General features: G+C 44.8%; 1 long non-coding RNA gene across 2 annotated transcripts in view; it reads left to right on the plus strand.

Annotated features, from left to right (window-relative positions):
* LOC110483560 (uncharacterized) overlaps window positions 1–15866 on the plus strand; it is a 137389-nt gene that overhangs the window by 82735 nt on the left and 38788 nt on the right. The window contains exons 3-4 of one of the 2 annotated variants that reach the window (XR_013340890.2): window positions 1–136; window positions 11075–15866. The exon at window positions 11075–15866 is cut by the window's right edge and continues 38788 nt beyond it. This is a non-coding gene — a long non-coding RNA (uncharacterized LOC110483560). The other variant, XR_014949673.1, reaches the window with a different exon arrangement.

Here is a 15866-nt window from a genome sequence, read left to right on the forward strand (position 1 = left end):
GTTACCAAGTCTCTAGTGAAACCTCAAGGAGGAGAGACTGTCCCCAGCTGGAGAAGCAGAAGGGAGGAGGTGAGCTGGATTTGTACATCATCAGCAAACCACACACCTGGCAATGCACGTGGCAAGTTGAACAAAGGTTTATTTTTTTGTTTGGTTTTCTCATTTAAAAGAAAATACAGTGGGAGAATATTAGCAATTTACTCTGAGGCTCCATTAGATCAAATCAGTGCCAATGATAGTCAGTTATTTTCTCCTTTTCATAATGATTTACTCTATAAATTAATGTCTGCTATTTGAGCACCCTCAGTGATTCAGTGCTGGGTGCCATGGCAAAAAGTGGCAGGGACTAGGGCTGCACCCAGCAGCTGTGTGGCCCCAGTGCAGTCATTATGTGCACTGGTAATGGGGGGATATGGGGGAACACACACAGATATTATGCAAACATACACTGACTTAAGTATCAATCTGTCACTGGTGTAACTCATGGTAATGGCCCCACCAAAGTCATTACACAGGAATATGCATTGCAGCAGGTTAAACATCTATCATGGGTGCAGCTTCAGAGAAGCCATGGGGAAGATGTAAGGAGGTGCCAACATCCAGATCTGAGGGATGCTCTGGAAGGGGTTTAATTCAGCAGAGCCCTAAAGGAACATTCCCTTTTCTCTTTCTTTGCACTCCAAAAAGATAGATCTGAAAAAAAATGTCTCAGAGCTTTAAGAAGAGGGGAAAAAAAAAAAAAAAAGAAAATCCTCTTGAGCGTGTATGTGTGAAGCACAAGCAAGTTCACTGCAGCAGTTCAATTCCAACCTCTGCTTCATAGGCACAGGCACAAATAGGGGTTTGGTGGGACAGCCTCAGCCTGGCTGTACTTCACAGCAGATTTAGGATGTGATCCCTCCTCTTGCTACCCTTTGAAGTCACTCAGCCTGATTTTGTGGTACAGAAGTGGAAGGAAGAGGTAACTTCTGTGTCTCTCTTCAGCTGATCCCTGTCCTCTCCCTGACACAGCAGTGGTGTATTAGCACATCCATGGCCCAGATCAGTCCCTTTTCCATTATAAATCAGCCCCATGCCTCACTGGCAGGAGCATTCATTCCCCAGTTTTGTACAGGATCTTTCCTCTTTCTCATGAGGAAGATTCTGCTCAAGTCCAGACAGGGCAAGTCTGGACAACACCAGTGAGTTAGGATAATCTCTTTCCCTATTTTTTGGTTGCTTTTCAGAGAGCAGTGCTGCAGCACTGGCTCAGCCATGGAAGGCAGAGAGCGTCTGGCATGGGCAGGGGGATATTTCGTTGCTCAGTGCAGACTTGGCTATTTTGTTAGCATAATATACATCCTTCAGCCAATCCAATGGATTAGAAAAGCACTCTGTTTAAAGGTTAAATAGTTGATCTTGCATCAACATGTATGGGGGGTGACATACAAATCCAAAGTGATCCGTGGCACTTGGCTCAGTCTCCAGCCAGCTCGGCAGCGTAGCCAAGGGTAAATGCAAGTGCACAGATTTCTAAAGGGAGTTTACCCACTGCTTACTGCTCAGCCTGTGCACTCAGCGGTGCATTTACTCACTTTTTTTGTGTACTAAAGCAGTACTGATACAGCTCACAGCATCCTCGAGCAGTTGTATAGAGGGTCAGGAAAGAGGCTTAATAGACTGAAGGTGCCTGAATGCAGTGTTACAGTAAGTAACCAACCTCCGAAAGAAAGAGACTGGTAAAAGAAAAAGCCCAGGGAGCAAACACTGGATCTGTTGTGCTGTTACCATTTAACCTGCATTCACTGCCAATTGAAATGCACTTTACATTACTTCAGTCAGATACTTCAAAGGAAATCCTGGAGATGGGAGCACTTAAGCAAGAGCACTTCTGGTGGTAATGTGTGTATTTGAAAGCCTGGCAATTGGGAAGGTTGTGAATGCCTCAGCGTATCCAAATATAGCTGTAGCTTGTTATATGTAAACGGCAAGAGTCATTCTGATATTCCTGCTCCTATCCTGCCCTTCCTTCCCTCAAAACAGTGTGATTCCTCCATCTGTCAGCATCTCCAGTATTTGTGTTTTCGTGTAACAATGCTCGCCTGGGCACATTATTCCACACAGTAGCTCGGTGAGAAGTGCTGGTACAGTACCAAGATATGAAAAAGCCAAAGGAGACATTTGGGAATGGCTCTTTTAGGGAAATATTGCTACTTCTCTGGTACTGCCTGAGCCTTGCAAAGCATAAGGGAAGGCCATGAAAATTATCAGGAAAAAGTGTAAGACTACAGCAAGTGAAACCCAGGGTGGAGGCTCCTCATCTCACTGTAATTAAATCCTCTTGAAAGAGATCATGGAGAGCTATTGTATTTTAATTTGTGTGGGCTGGGTGTTGAGTCCATGTAGCTCCACCATGTCCTGCAAGGTGGGGTTAGGGATGTTCCACCCTCAAACACTTGTACCGGGATAGGAGAGCAGGCAGAAACTGCATCTGCAACAAACAGACTTGTGTGAAGTTTGCTGGGACATTGTCCCAGTTCCCATCACACACTGGTACCTGCTGGAACTGGAGTGAGTGTGAGGGGTGCACAGAAAGGTGTGAGATGACAATACTGAGTCTCAAAGCACTCCCTGCTAATTGAGCATTATCAAAGTGTAGATCTGCACCAGCTCACTCTGAAATATAAAAGATACAGGACCAAAGGACATTCCAAGTACATCACATAGCCAGGGCTGCCTAGGACATGTTGGACAGCACGTGGATAAATCCCAATGACCCAGGATAAAATGTATCAGCCCTTTAACTTTTATCTAAATTTTCTGGTTAGATTCCTGGAGAAATGCTGTTCCTTCATGGCCCTTCTGCATCTGCGTGAAATCCAGTCTCTGTTGTGATGGTGGATGGGATTTTTAAGATAAGTTCCTTTTGTTTTCTTGGCAAGAAACCTCTCTTTATGGAGTGGGTTCGTAAAAAGTAGCTCTGAATACCTGGATGTAAAGTAAGGGAGTTTGAAATCCTGGAGGTGGAGAGAAGAACCACAGCTGCTCTCTTTCCCTCAACACAAATGGCAAGGCTGTGAGAACACACTGACCTTTATTCAGCACTATTAAATGCCACACAAATAAATAGCTAATTCTATTTAACAGCACATCTGCATTTATCCCGCTGTGGCCACAGTCAGGTAAAACTCCCCTTTGCTGACCCAACCATGTGCTGACACATCTAGGGCTGTGACATGCAAAGGAAAGGTCCTGGTTGCTCCATCCCTGAGCAAGAATGGCTTCTCAGTCCCACAGCAAGGATGTTTTCTTCTTGCTCCAAACTAATACATCCAATCTGGAGTGACAGCTGACAGGCTGTTGTTGCTGCCTCTCCCAACATCAAGGAGCAGGGAAGGTGGGAGGAAAGGTTCTGATGGTTGCATCCTTGCAGCAGGACAATCAGAGCAGTGTCTGTCCAGAGAGTGCACACAACAAACCTCATCCAAACCAGGGATGTGTTCAGAGACCAGCATCACTCAAAATTTATTGCAAACAGTCTGACAGCTCCACCTCCTCTGAATTTTGCTTGACTTGCAAAGGCAGTTGCAAAGACTCTGGTTCAGTCTCTGCTGATACTATCTGTGGATTTTGAGAGTATAATGACATCTATTTTGTGCCATTCACATGTTCATCCATAGGGCTGAAATCTTCCTCTTCTGGGAAAAGCCCTCCCCATCCCACATTTCACGCTGACGTTCTGGGCTGGAGTCTGATCAGCCTGTGGGTATGGCACAGCTCCAAGCTGCTCAGGTGGTTCTCTGGAGATTTTAGCTGCTAAATATAAAATTAAAAAGACTCTTCTGAGCATGTGCAAATAGTAATTTCACAAATGCATTTAGCACGGCCAAATTTGAACAGATTTTTATGGGAACTTCAAAAGGCATATTCCCAGCATAAAATCCTTCCACATCCCTCTGTAATAGTCAAAAATTGAACAGAGCAGATTGCTGTTCATTCTTTCTTCTTTTTTTCATCAGAAACCTCTAATCACTATTACATAAATTTTTCTCCAAATTTTCCATCAGAAAATTTCAGTCCAAACAACAAAATCTCAATAAAAACAATTAGAAAGGCCAGCCTGGTTTTAAGACAGTTGTCTCCAAACACCTGGATAATGTATTACCCTCTTCTACCTCCCTCACAGAGTTCCTACATGAACAGTTCTAACATTTTTTGAGCCATTAATAGGTGCAGGCTGCTCATTTTGGGGTGATGCCCTGGAATTTGGCCTTACAGGGGTGCTGAGCTCCCCCAGCTCCATGTAGGTAGTGCAAACACCCCAGGGCATGAGATACCAGCCCTGCATCATCACAATTTGGGTTCTGCAATTACTGCACTTTGGAGAACTCTTGTTTGTGACTCAATGCTTCCCTCTGTAAAGTGGCAAGAATATCACCCTCTTCCTAAATTAATTCTAAACTTATGAATTCCATAGACAAGCCAGAGAGGAAGTTAGTCATTGCCTCCAGAGCAGTGTCTGAGCAGTTTTCTGGAATTAAAATATCAAACAGTTGCTGTTTAAAGGAGCTCTTTGCAGGTGCACTTTGTGCACATGGACACTTCAGGAAAAAAAGGCTTGTGAGTTTTTAGCTTGAAGATCATAAACCCATGTATATGCCCAAAGGAATCAAGTTAAAATTGTTCAGGTAAATTTAATTTGACATTTCCAGGCTATGTATCACCCAAACCTTGAGTATTTAACATCTTTATGCTCCACAGCCTCCCTGAATCCCAGATTTTAATGTCTTAGCTTCAGAAAGGACAGTCTCCTGGTGGCATTATGTTGCTCCAGGACTAACTACCCATCTTGGTGGGCCTCCCTCCTCCTCTCCAGCTGGAACATGCTCTTGGGAGAGTTTCCTGTTAAAACTCCCCACAGGGACACCCTTGACTCTGGCCATTTCTGATGCTGTGAGCAACACTAAGCTCTCTCACCAGCTTTATAATTTTTCCCTTCCTTTCACTATCTCAGCTTCAAAGAACCATTTCATCCTTATCTCCAACCAAAGGGCTGCATTAAGGCAGACTTGCTCCCTGTGCCCAGGGCCAGCACAGCCACCAGTCTTTCTTTCCAGCTGGTCCCCAGGGCTGTGGTTTGAGCGTGGCCAATGTAGGGAACATCCCACAATTAGTCTGGTTTGCTCCTGCTCCCACAGGCTTGTTGAGCATTCCCTATCCAGAATACACTCTACTAATTCAGCACAGCCAGATGTATCCTGACCTGGAGCCCTACACCTGGCTCAAAGGGGAAAACAATCCTGCAAAACCTCTTCGGCATGATCAGAACTATGATTCATGCTCCTGTTTGAACTTAGGGAATAAAAATATTCTCATCAAAAGAGAAGTCAGTAAACTAGATATTTTTGGAAGTGACAATAGACTGGAAAACAGCAAATTCCCTTATAGAGATTTTTCACTGCACAAGCAAAGTAGCTTTGTTGCCATTTTATGTATCATTTAAACTGATAAACCTATGAATTATTTATAGCATGTTCAAGAGTAAAGACAGACTCCAGGGAGGAAGCCCAGGATTTTTAAAGTTCAGCTGGTACCCAAAAGTTCTGGGAGCACCACAGGAAGGGCCACAGTGCAGACAGGAATTTATTTTGTTTGTTTATTTGAATTTTTATCACCAGTTTATGTGTAAAGGCATTTCTTTAGTCCATAAGCTGGTATCTCATGCTCAAAGTAGGAAAAGCATCAGCACCTTTTCCACTTTGCAGCATTGTCTCTGCCTGGGTCTCTTGACTTCTCTGGCAATCAGCAGGGGCAAGTGACTAGGAAGAATCTCTCCTTGTTCTCATCTCCAGACCCACAAAGCTCTTGAACTGAATTTATTTTTAATTTAATAAAATAAAATTAATGCTTCAAATAGGAAACATTTGAGGACAAGTCTCGGTTCAGGCTACTTTATTATGGCTGAGTTTTAATCCTAAGTGCATAAGAAGGATTGTGCTGAGAACACTGACACCACCTTAAATATAGCAGCATGAATATGCCACTGTAATAAATCTTTTCAGCTTTTAATTTCAATTCAACAAAAGTGTTGCTTGAGAATATCTTCTTTGCCAGTAACCTTCTCCTGTCTCAGATGCTCCCACACTCCCAGGCACCATCTGACACAGCCTTGTCAGGAAGGTGAAGAGGTGCCACCTCCACCCAACACCACAAGGCTCAAAAGAATCTTTTGCAGATCCAGAAAGAGCAGTGAAATGCTGTTTTTACCTGTTACAATTATCACTTGGAGAGAGAGGTTAATAATCTTATTAAGCTGTAACAAAAGGAAAAAAAAAAAAAGTTGACCACTAAAACCTGAGCTCACACTGGGAAAATTTCTCCAGTAAATTTTTTTCAGGGGAGGCAGTGTGAAGGTGGAGGTGGGCTCAGTTCTTCACAGCATTTTGAAGCCACAGCTCAGGAGGAGGATGGAGCACTGCACAGTATCCAGGAAAGAGAGATTTGATTTATAAGTGAAGCATCAGCAAATGTCTTAAAAGGTCTCCTGAGAGTTTGTAATACTCTGGAAGAGCTGAGAGTAATAAAATGGAATAAAATCAATGACAGAGCCAAGTTTCTATCCTGCCCAGAACCAGCACAGTGAGTGCTGCTTCCTCTGGGCAGCGGGGACCCTGCAGTGGGGGTCTGAATGCTTTGTCCACTCCAAGGTGAGGAGCTGGGAATGGTCCAGCTCCTGCTGAGGCCTGACGACCTTCATCAAGAGAGAAGGTGCTTCACCAGGTATCAGAAACATCCTTCTGATAATTCTGGTATCACTTGGCACTCCTGTGATTACCCAAGGACTTTAATTGTCTCTTTGTCTGTCATGGAACTGTGGATTTATTCAGAGGTTTGGATGGTGACAAGAGTGAAGAAAGTATCTAGATTTCTTGCAGAAATATCAGATGCTGGGAAATGGGTCTGTAAATAACAAAAATTTTGTGCTCAATGAACATTTTCTAGTTGTATTTGATGAATTGGAATTATGGTTATCATCAAAGAAGTTCTGGAGAGCCAGTTACTACAGCACATAAAGATCATCAGCTTGGACCTGCAAGTGATGTGCTGGTAGTGTCCTCTCAGGCAGGAGATGTGAAATGTTACAGCTCTCATTTTGCTGGGGAAAAAAAATTATCCCAGCTACGATACCATCCATCTTTTCCTGCATATGGAACATTATCACCAAGTGTCAGTGGCAGCACCTGACACTTCCAGGCTGGCCTGATAACACACCTCCCATCCCAGCTACGTGCCAGACAAACATGTGGAGCAGCTCCAAAGCCATGGCAGCTTTCATGGCACAGATTTGTGGAAAAGAGCAGTCCACGGCTGTTGTGGGTGAACATATGCAAGGCAGCAGAGAAATCAGGCTGCTGGAGCTGCAGCAGGCACCACAAACCAAAAATAAGTGTCTCTGTAGCCTTTAGGCCAAGACTAGCACTAACTAGACCAGTTAATCAGAAGACCATTAAAGTCTCTCTCATTTCAAGCAGAGTGGAGTGAATCCAAAAATCTCTTTGCCAAATGTGTGGTCCTGCTAATCTTCTTTTTTTTTTGGGTGTTGGTTCAATCAGCATTGTTGCATTTGTTTTCTCAAAAGGGCCTGCCCAGGGCTGTTACCTACACATTGAGGGGAAAATTACTTTTTGCATTATAATTCCTAGTTTGAAATGAACATTGCAGTAATTTTAAACGGGCTTAGCTTAGACTTGGTGAAATCTTTGGTTCAGCCTGATCCGTCTGCTCTAAGGCTGTCAAACTGAAAGGAATTAAAATGCAGAGAAAGTGATTTAGAAAAAAAAATGCAGCCTGGCAATTTAACTTTGCTACAGGGATAAAGTTTTAAGAAATGATTCGCAGTTTGGGTGTCTTTCGCCTTGGGAGCCTGAGGTTGGACTCATTAAAGAAAAACAATTTTCAGAAAATATTGAACACCCACCTTTCCTCAGCAGGTGGGTAAAGATGATCTGTTTGAAAATCTCAGCTCCGTCTTAAATTAAAAATAATAAAAATTAAGGTACAATGGAGTAACTGTGATACTCCACAGGCAACAAGGCCAAAAGCAGATTGGAGAAGAGGAAACACCAGTGAAAAGGCAGCAGTGATGCTCATGTTAGAAGGATGTGGAAATAAATAGGATTTAAAATTATTCCAAAGTACTACTCACAGAATAGTGGCAGAACAAGAGGTAGTCAATATTCTTTGGTTATGAGGACAGAGACCATGAGGTCTCCAGGATTTTGGGACTTGTTCCTGCTAGGTGTGAAATAATGCAAACTGGAGGACTTTTACAGGGATCTGGATGGGTGACCTCCTTTCAAGATGATAATTTTGGTGATGTGGGGACTCTTCTGCTTTAAGAAAGATGAATTAGGGAATTCAAGGCCCTAGGTGTGCATCTCATCTTTAAATTTAAATTTAAAGTCCTAGATGTATATCTCATCTTTAAATTTAAATTTAAATTAATAAATAAATAATTGGGAATAAAAACAGAGGGATATGATGTAATTTTCTTCCTAATAAAATGCTGAACCTAAAACCCATTGATGGTGAAAAAGGAGCAAGGAGTTCAAAATTAATCCCATTACTGTGCTCTAAAACATCATTAATAGGTATAGAGGTTTTGGCAAATCCTGCTATTTTATTACTACCCTTTGTCCTAAATATTTAATAGCTGGTTTTTATTTCTTTTATTAAATAGTCACTTTAGAAGGAAGATAAACTCCCTCTTAGTGACATTCAGGAGCACACAACCTAGAGGGTCTGGCAAAGGAGGTTTTTGGGAAGGATCCACAGGAATTAGCAGGCTCAGCAAAGGGGTGAGGAGGAACCACAGGCTGGGTCATCCCATGGCAGTGTGTCCAGGCAGTGCTGCAGGGGGCTGATATTGCATTTTCAGGGTGATAATCTCATGCTGATCAATTCTGAGACCACACCCCGCAGTCCCCGCACACGCAGAATAAAAACGGCGCTTCCCGAGGAGCCCCATTCATTCCACTGGGACTCTCTTGTAATCAATATATTTGTTCCCAAATTATAGTGCTATTGGTCCAACTTGATCTTTATTCCCATGAACCAATTGTATGTGCAGAAGGCCTGGAAACGATGCCACAGCCAGGGCTGCTCTCTTCCCACTCCCATTGTTCCAGGACTCCCGTCCTTGGAGTTATTGTTCAAGCTGCCAGTTATCTCTGAGTGCTCCCAGCAGATGTTGGGGGGAGGGGGCAATTTATTTCTTTCTTTTTATGAAGTTTGCCTCTTTATGGGCCAGCCCCGACAAGATATTAATGCACTTTGCACTCCCCTACCCGTGTTTTCTCTCTTAAGTTGGAAAATATTCAGAGAGGAAAAAATGTGTTTTCTTGCTGTTCAAAATAATAATAATTTGCCTGTGGAAATTTCCTACTGACTTGAAAAGGAGCCCTAAATTTGCTGATAGTAAATAAAGGACAATACTGCTTTCACTAGTCAGTGTAGCTGTTCTTGGAGATTTTCATGGGTGCTGATTGTGTGCAGAGCTGCACACAATGAGGTGTTTCTGGTTTGTGAACATCCACCAAAGTCCAGCACTTATTTTTGTCTGGGATAGAACAAAAACCAAGAATCTGGGGCTGGTGTTTGAAGATGTGGGATTGTATCAACATCCTACTCTGCAAATCAAAACCTAGCATAAGAAAGTTTTTTAGATTTGGGAGTGTTAGATAATCTTAGTAGACAGAAGAAACTTCTGAGCCATAGCTTGGTCTCTGGGGTGGTTTTCCTGGTCATAAGAGATGGGAGGTTAAAGCTCCTTCTGAAGAAGAGCTTTTCACTCTAAATCTTCTTGATGAAACACTCAACCCCAAATCGAGTGATGGGGTATGACAGCTCTCTGTTTTCTGCTCTCTCATGTGCACACAAGAAATGAGCAGGGAATCCTAGAAGAAAGCTGCTTGATGTGGATTTTCTCTATAGAGCATTTTACCCTTGATTATAGAATCATAGAACCACAGAACTGTTTGGGTTAAAAGGGATATTAAAACTCATCTCATTCCAACCCCTTGCCATGGACAGGGACAATTTCCACTAGATCAGGTTGCTCCAAGCCCTATCCAACCTGGCTTTGAACACTTCCAGGGATTGGGCATCCAATGATTCTTCCTGTTTTGGTGACATCTCAAGAAGTAGACAATGTCCCAGCCAGTTCTGCTCTAGTGCAGGTTAAAATGTAGAGCACCTCAATCAACAGAGCCCATGGCATCCCCATGGAGAGCTCACACCTTTGCAAGCTCACACCCCATCCAAAGTTGGCTTATCTCCCTGCCTAGCCTTAACATTATTTCTAAATACTTAACCAGCAACAAAACAAAATGAAAAATAATCCACGCCGTGCCCAGTTAGGGATTAGAAATGTTAACTGCCCAGTGCCTTTTCCTGCAGGGGCACGCTGCCCCTACACCTTTAATTAGGGTAGCCCGTGGTCCTTGCCATAAAGCTGATAAGTAATAAATAGCTGCCTTTGTCACATGCAAGTTCAGCATTGTGAAACGGCACACGGACGGCTTTAAAAAGCCTTTGATTAAACCCAGCACTACAGTAAATCTACAAACACAGAGGAAAGAAAAGAAGCTATTTAGTCTGTGCCAGTTCCCGGCATTAAGTATGCAAATTTCTCGGTGTCTTCAGCTCCCAAGAACAGCAGGCGCTGAATGCAGCAGCAGCAGCAAGCGGCACGACATCATTCATTTCAATCATTAAAACAAAAGCGGGATAAATCGCTACCTAATTTGTAAAATATGCTTATCATATAGGCTCTTTGGTCTTTAAGAAAAGCACCAGCTGAATGAGAATCACTGCATTATTTTGGGAAAAAAAAAAATCATAGAATCAATTCTGGCTTTCCCCCTTCTCTCAATGATTGTTCTTTTATTTCTCTTTTCTCTTTCTCTTTCTCTTTCTCTTTCTCTTTCTCTTTCTCTTTCTCTTTCTCTTTCTCTTTCTCTTTCTCTTTCTTCTTCCCTTTTCCTTTCCTCTTCCCCTTCCCTTTTCTCTTTTTTTCCTCTGTTTCCCTTCTCAGTTTCAGGTAAAACCAATCTGTAGCCATCCCTCAAGCTCCCACATCAAGCCTAGGGAAAATCAGTCTTTTTACCTGAACATGTAAAACTCAACAGTCCCATCTCTGTCCTCTCACTCCCCTTTTCAAAAAAAAAAAAAAAAAAAAAAAAAAAAAAAATCAGAGTAACACTATCTGCTGGAGCTCTGTGCTGGGCATCCCCCATCACTGTCCCATCCAGCCCCTGCTGCCATCCTTGTGCAGTCACTCAGCAATCTCCATCCCCCCTGCATGGGAGAATCTGTATCCAGACAGCCTGATCCTGCATCCTGCAAGAGAGGGACAAACTGTTCCTGTCCTCTCTCCCTGATTCCAGGTGCTCAGCTCAGACTCCTTACAAACAGCAGCAGAGAGGATTATTGGTACCCAGGGAGCATCACCCATGGACCCATAAAGAGGCTAAATTCTCCCCCATCTGAATGTGTAGTGGCCTGCAGGTAACCTCTTTTCCCAGTTAGATTGTTCCTTTCCCATGAACTCCACCAGCCTCTCTCCGTGGCTCTGTGGGGTGCAGGGGACACAAACGCTGGGAGGGGCTGCCCCTGTAACCTGCCACTGCCTGCGTGGCTGCTCTGCCTGTGCTCCAGGACGTGTGTGTGATGAGAAACGGGGCCAACAGCCCTGCTCTTGTATGAAAAGTGTCCTTTGATGCTCCCCCAGCTGTTCAGCCATTCAGCTGTTCCAGGATAGTGCCTCTGGCAGTACAGCTCCCCGCTGTGGCTACGCTGGGGCGTCAGCAGATGGAGCATATCGTGGTTATTGAAGCTGGATACAGTGGCTGTCAGCAGCCTCGCATTGCCTGGCATATGCAAATAGACCCCAGGCATCTGCTTGTGTCTTGGGCTGGACACGTGCAAAAAAATGGGAAAAGAAACCTCTCGCTTTGGGAGCCCCAGTGGCCCTGCATGGGCACCGTGTGATCCGTGAGGAGGTGGAGAGAAAGCCAGGGAAGGGGGAGTGTTCCAAAGTAGCAGAAATACAAATGGTAATGCAAAATGCACACCTGAGAGGTGACCTGGGCGCTGCTGGGACTGGGGGATGTGACAGCACAGCCACAGATGGGAGCAGCACCTGCAGCCCCAGCACCAAGGGCAGCTATTGGAACAGGGACTCCAAAGAAATAAAGATGAGGCAACAGGGAGAAACTGATGCACAGGAAGTTCCACCTAAGTACGAGGAAGAACTTCTTGCCTGTGCAGTAACTGAGCACTGAACAAATTGCCCAGAGATGGCGTGGAAATATCCAGAGCATCTGGAGATGTTCCAGAACCACCTGGGTGTGATCTGAGGTGGCCCTGCTTGAGCAGGGAGGTTGGACCAGGGACCCACTGGGATCCCTTCCAACCTGACCCCTTCTGTGAAATGCTTGATGCACCTCAGAACCTCGTGACACCTTTTACTTCCCTTAGGTATCAGTGAATCATAGAATATCCTGAGCTGGAAGGGAGACACAAGGATCATCTAGTCCTGCTCTTGGCCCTGTACATGACAACGCTAAGAGTAACACCATCAGTTTAATTTCTGGTTGGTAGAACAACAAAAAAAGGGAAATTAAATGCTAGTTTATCTCCAACTTCTTCCAGTGTCCATGTGTCACCTGGTCAGTCAGCAGATGACTGCCAAGGGCATAAAAGATCCAGCCCAAAGTGGTGCTGTTTGCACCAGTTATAAACTCTGCACCTTTCTACATGGAGCTCACAGTCCAATCAGTGTCTACAAATTCCATGTGATCTTCCACATCCCGACCTCATAACTGCCCTGAGTCTGAGGAAGGATTTTCAGCCCCAGTGCTGGTAGGATGGTGACTCTTGTTGAACAGCACTGAAGTGTTCTTGCATCAAAGAGCATCATTTCAAACCACCTAAAAACCCCAGCTGGATGCCAGTGCTGCACTCAGATGCAGATAAGAGACCCCTGAGATGGAATGCTGTGAGGTGCAGACACTGCAGGTGTCAGAGCCATGCCTTGCACTCTTCTTTCATGGGGCAAGGAAGAAAATCATGTTACAGAACAGCCACCGAGAGAGATTTCTTTGCTCCTCCTCTGGAGATGGAGCATGTTCTCCACTCCTCCCATCTCCTTTGCTTTTTCCTGGCTCTTGGATGCTGGGAGTGGAACCACATCACCCCAGTGCAGCCAGGGGTGCCTCGAGCTCTGGTGTGGCACATCAAATCTCTCTTCCTGGCACTCTCTGCCATGCAAGTGCCTTACCCAGCTCCTGCCTGCTCCTCTGCTTCATCCTCGAGTCCTTTTGCAACATCAGAGGAACATAAAAGGAAGGAAGAGAAATAACACCCTGAATATTGTACCTCCTAATTAGGCTGGCAGTAATCAAACAGCTTCTCAGGAGCACATGGAGGAAGGTTTGCTGGCACAGCAATACCCACTGCTGCCAGAGGAAAAGCAAGTTCCATCCTTGGGAGCACATGTGGTGTCCTGAGGTCACAGAGCAGCTTTAACTGATACAGGAAGACCTGGAGGAAGAAGGTGAAATCCAAATTCCTTCCCCACCTTTGCTAATAGTGTCCTCACTGTAAAGGGGCTTGTAGAAACTTCAGCAGCACAAGCTGTTCCTGTGATGTTGTTGTATAAATATGTTTTATGTATAAATATGCATTTGAATCCGTGTTTGGACTCAAACCTGTCTGTTCATCCAGCTGTCGAGTAACCTCTGCAAACAGCAGGGTCCTTCGTGACAGATTGAAACCGAGAAAACCGCTGCCTGTTCTGCAAAACATATTTAATTTGTTAAAGAGATGGGAACTTTGTTGAATTAATAAGATGTGCTAGAGTAGGGAGCCACTCTCTGAAGAGCTGAATCCTGGTTACAAGTGCAGTTTGCAGCTTGCTGGTAATCCTGCAATTAAAGCTACAGTACCAGCATATCACAAAAATGGGATTTGCATAATTTAAAATTTGAGGAAAATCTCTAAATACTTTAATTTTGATAGAAACTGTTTCCACTGCTGACATGTGTCTACACCTATAATTTCAGTTGATAAATTGCTGTAATTTCTCCTCCATTTCATGTTCTTTCTAACATTAATTGTCAGTTGTAGAGTAAAACAGTAGAAAGAGAGAGAGGGAGAGAATAATGTCATTGTGCTTTTGTGGTGTGAATAGCCTTCCGAGGAATGATTATCTTCCACACAGATGCAAACAAAAAAAAAAAAAAAAAAAAAAAGACCCAGAGAAAGACAGAGAGAGAGACCTCTTGGCTTGCACAAAACTACTGCAATGAGCATCAGTGTCTCACTGTGAGGTAGGGAAACAAGGAGTTAAAGCCAGGTGAATGTCCCTGGGAGTGGATGTGGCCGATTCCCAGGCTGCTGGAAGGAAAGAGGAACTTTCCACGGGGCTGTGGAGCTGCAGAGCATCTCTGGCAATGCCTAGCTGGAGGCCTGAGCTGCGTGATTCCAGGGATTGAATCCTCAGTGTCAGCCATCTCCTGTCTCAAACAAGACCCTCTCAGAGCCATCAGAACTGATGGACTCACCTGGCCGGGTTTTCCAGAAGGAAAACTGAGGGGAATAAAGGCAAGCAGCGAGTCCCTGCATGAAGCAGCTTCACAGCACCTCTTCCACCCATGACCTGCTCCCCATCCCACCTCCCCAAATGCCACTTTTCAAGCTACTTTTAAATAAAAACCCTTTCAAACAGAGGGCTAGTGGCACTAAATTATTCTATTAATTTATTATTCATGATGAAAAATTATTCTAATAAACGGTGAAAAATTATTCTAATAACATTCCATCCTATTAATATTCTGCAGCCAAGCAGTTAAAGTCACTTCCTGTGGCTGCTCCCCTCCTTAGCACTGATCTATTTCTTACAGAGTTTATTGAAATTAAAATCTGCTTCTTTCGAAATGTGCTGCATTTAACAAAACCAGTGGGGGGAGATGAGCTGTGAGCGAGGAGCGAATCAGGCAGCGATTTTTCCCTTCTGCTGACAGAGCAGGGGGATGCCTGGTGGGGTGGGAGCTGGGCAGACCCAAACTGCAGAGTCAGGGATGGCCCAGCCTGGGTCATTTGGGTGCTGTCACACTGTGGCTCATTAACCTACAGCACCCAGTATTGCTAATTAGTGCTAATCCAGTATCTCCCTCCATTTCCCAGTGCAGGGACACAGCCCCTTTTCCATCCCTTTCCTCTGGCTGGAGTCCTGCAAGCTCCACTGCTGCACCTTCCTCAGAACCCTGAGGCTGTGCCTCTGCTCACACCCCTTGTGCAGAAACCTCCCTGCAGCCCAGGAGCTGCATTTGATTGGGAACAAGTGGCACTTGCAGCCACATTAAGGATGAGGTTGGGGACCCTGCTGTCACCCAGGCCCTGTGGATGGTCCAGGCAGCAGCGTGCCACCCCTCCTCCTGCAGCTCCCTGTGCACTGGCACCACAAGCCTGCCAGGCTTTGTGCCAGGGACATTTTCCTAATGTTCCTCTGCCTGCTCTGCTCACAGCCCTCCTTGCCTGCCAGCTGGCTGGGGTGGTCCTGGGCCCTCACAAGCAGCTGGGGAGGTTCCATGCAGGGCTTGGAGCCTGTGTACAGGTGGCAGAGCATCCCTGGTGCCCAGCACAAGGTCACCAGGAGCCCACTGCTCCCCAGAGCATTTTCGGGGTTCCCACTCAGGGAAAAAGGATGTGGGAGGCTGTGGTGGGGAATTCTGGCTCCCAGAAGCAAGTCCACACAGCTGTCAGAGCTGTTCTGAGGAAATGTCCTACAGACACATGGCAGAGAGGTGTCTCAGGGTTTCTTT

This window comes from Lonchura striata, chromosome 20 (assembly GCF_050655825.1).
Source record: "Lonchura striata isolate lonStrDom1 chromosome 20, ASM5065582v1, whole genome shotgun sequence".
NCBI lineage: Eukaryota > Metazoa > Chordata > Aves > Passeriformes > Estrildidae > Lonchura > Lonchura striata.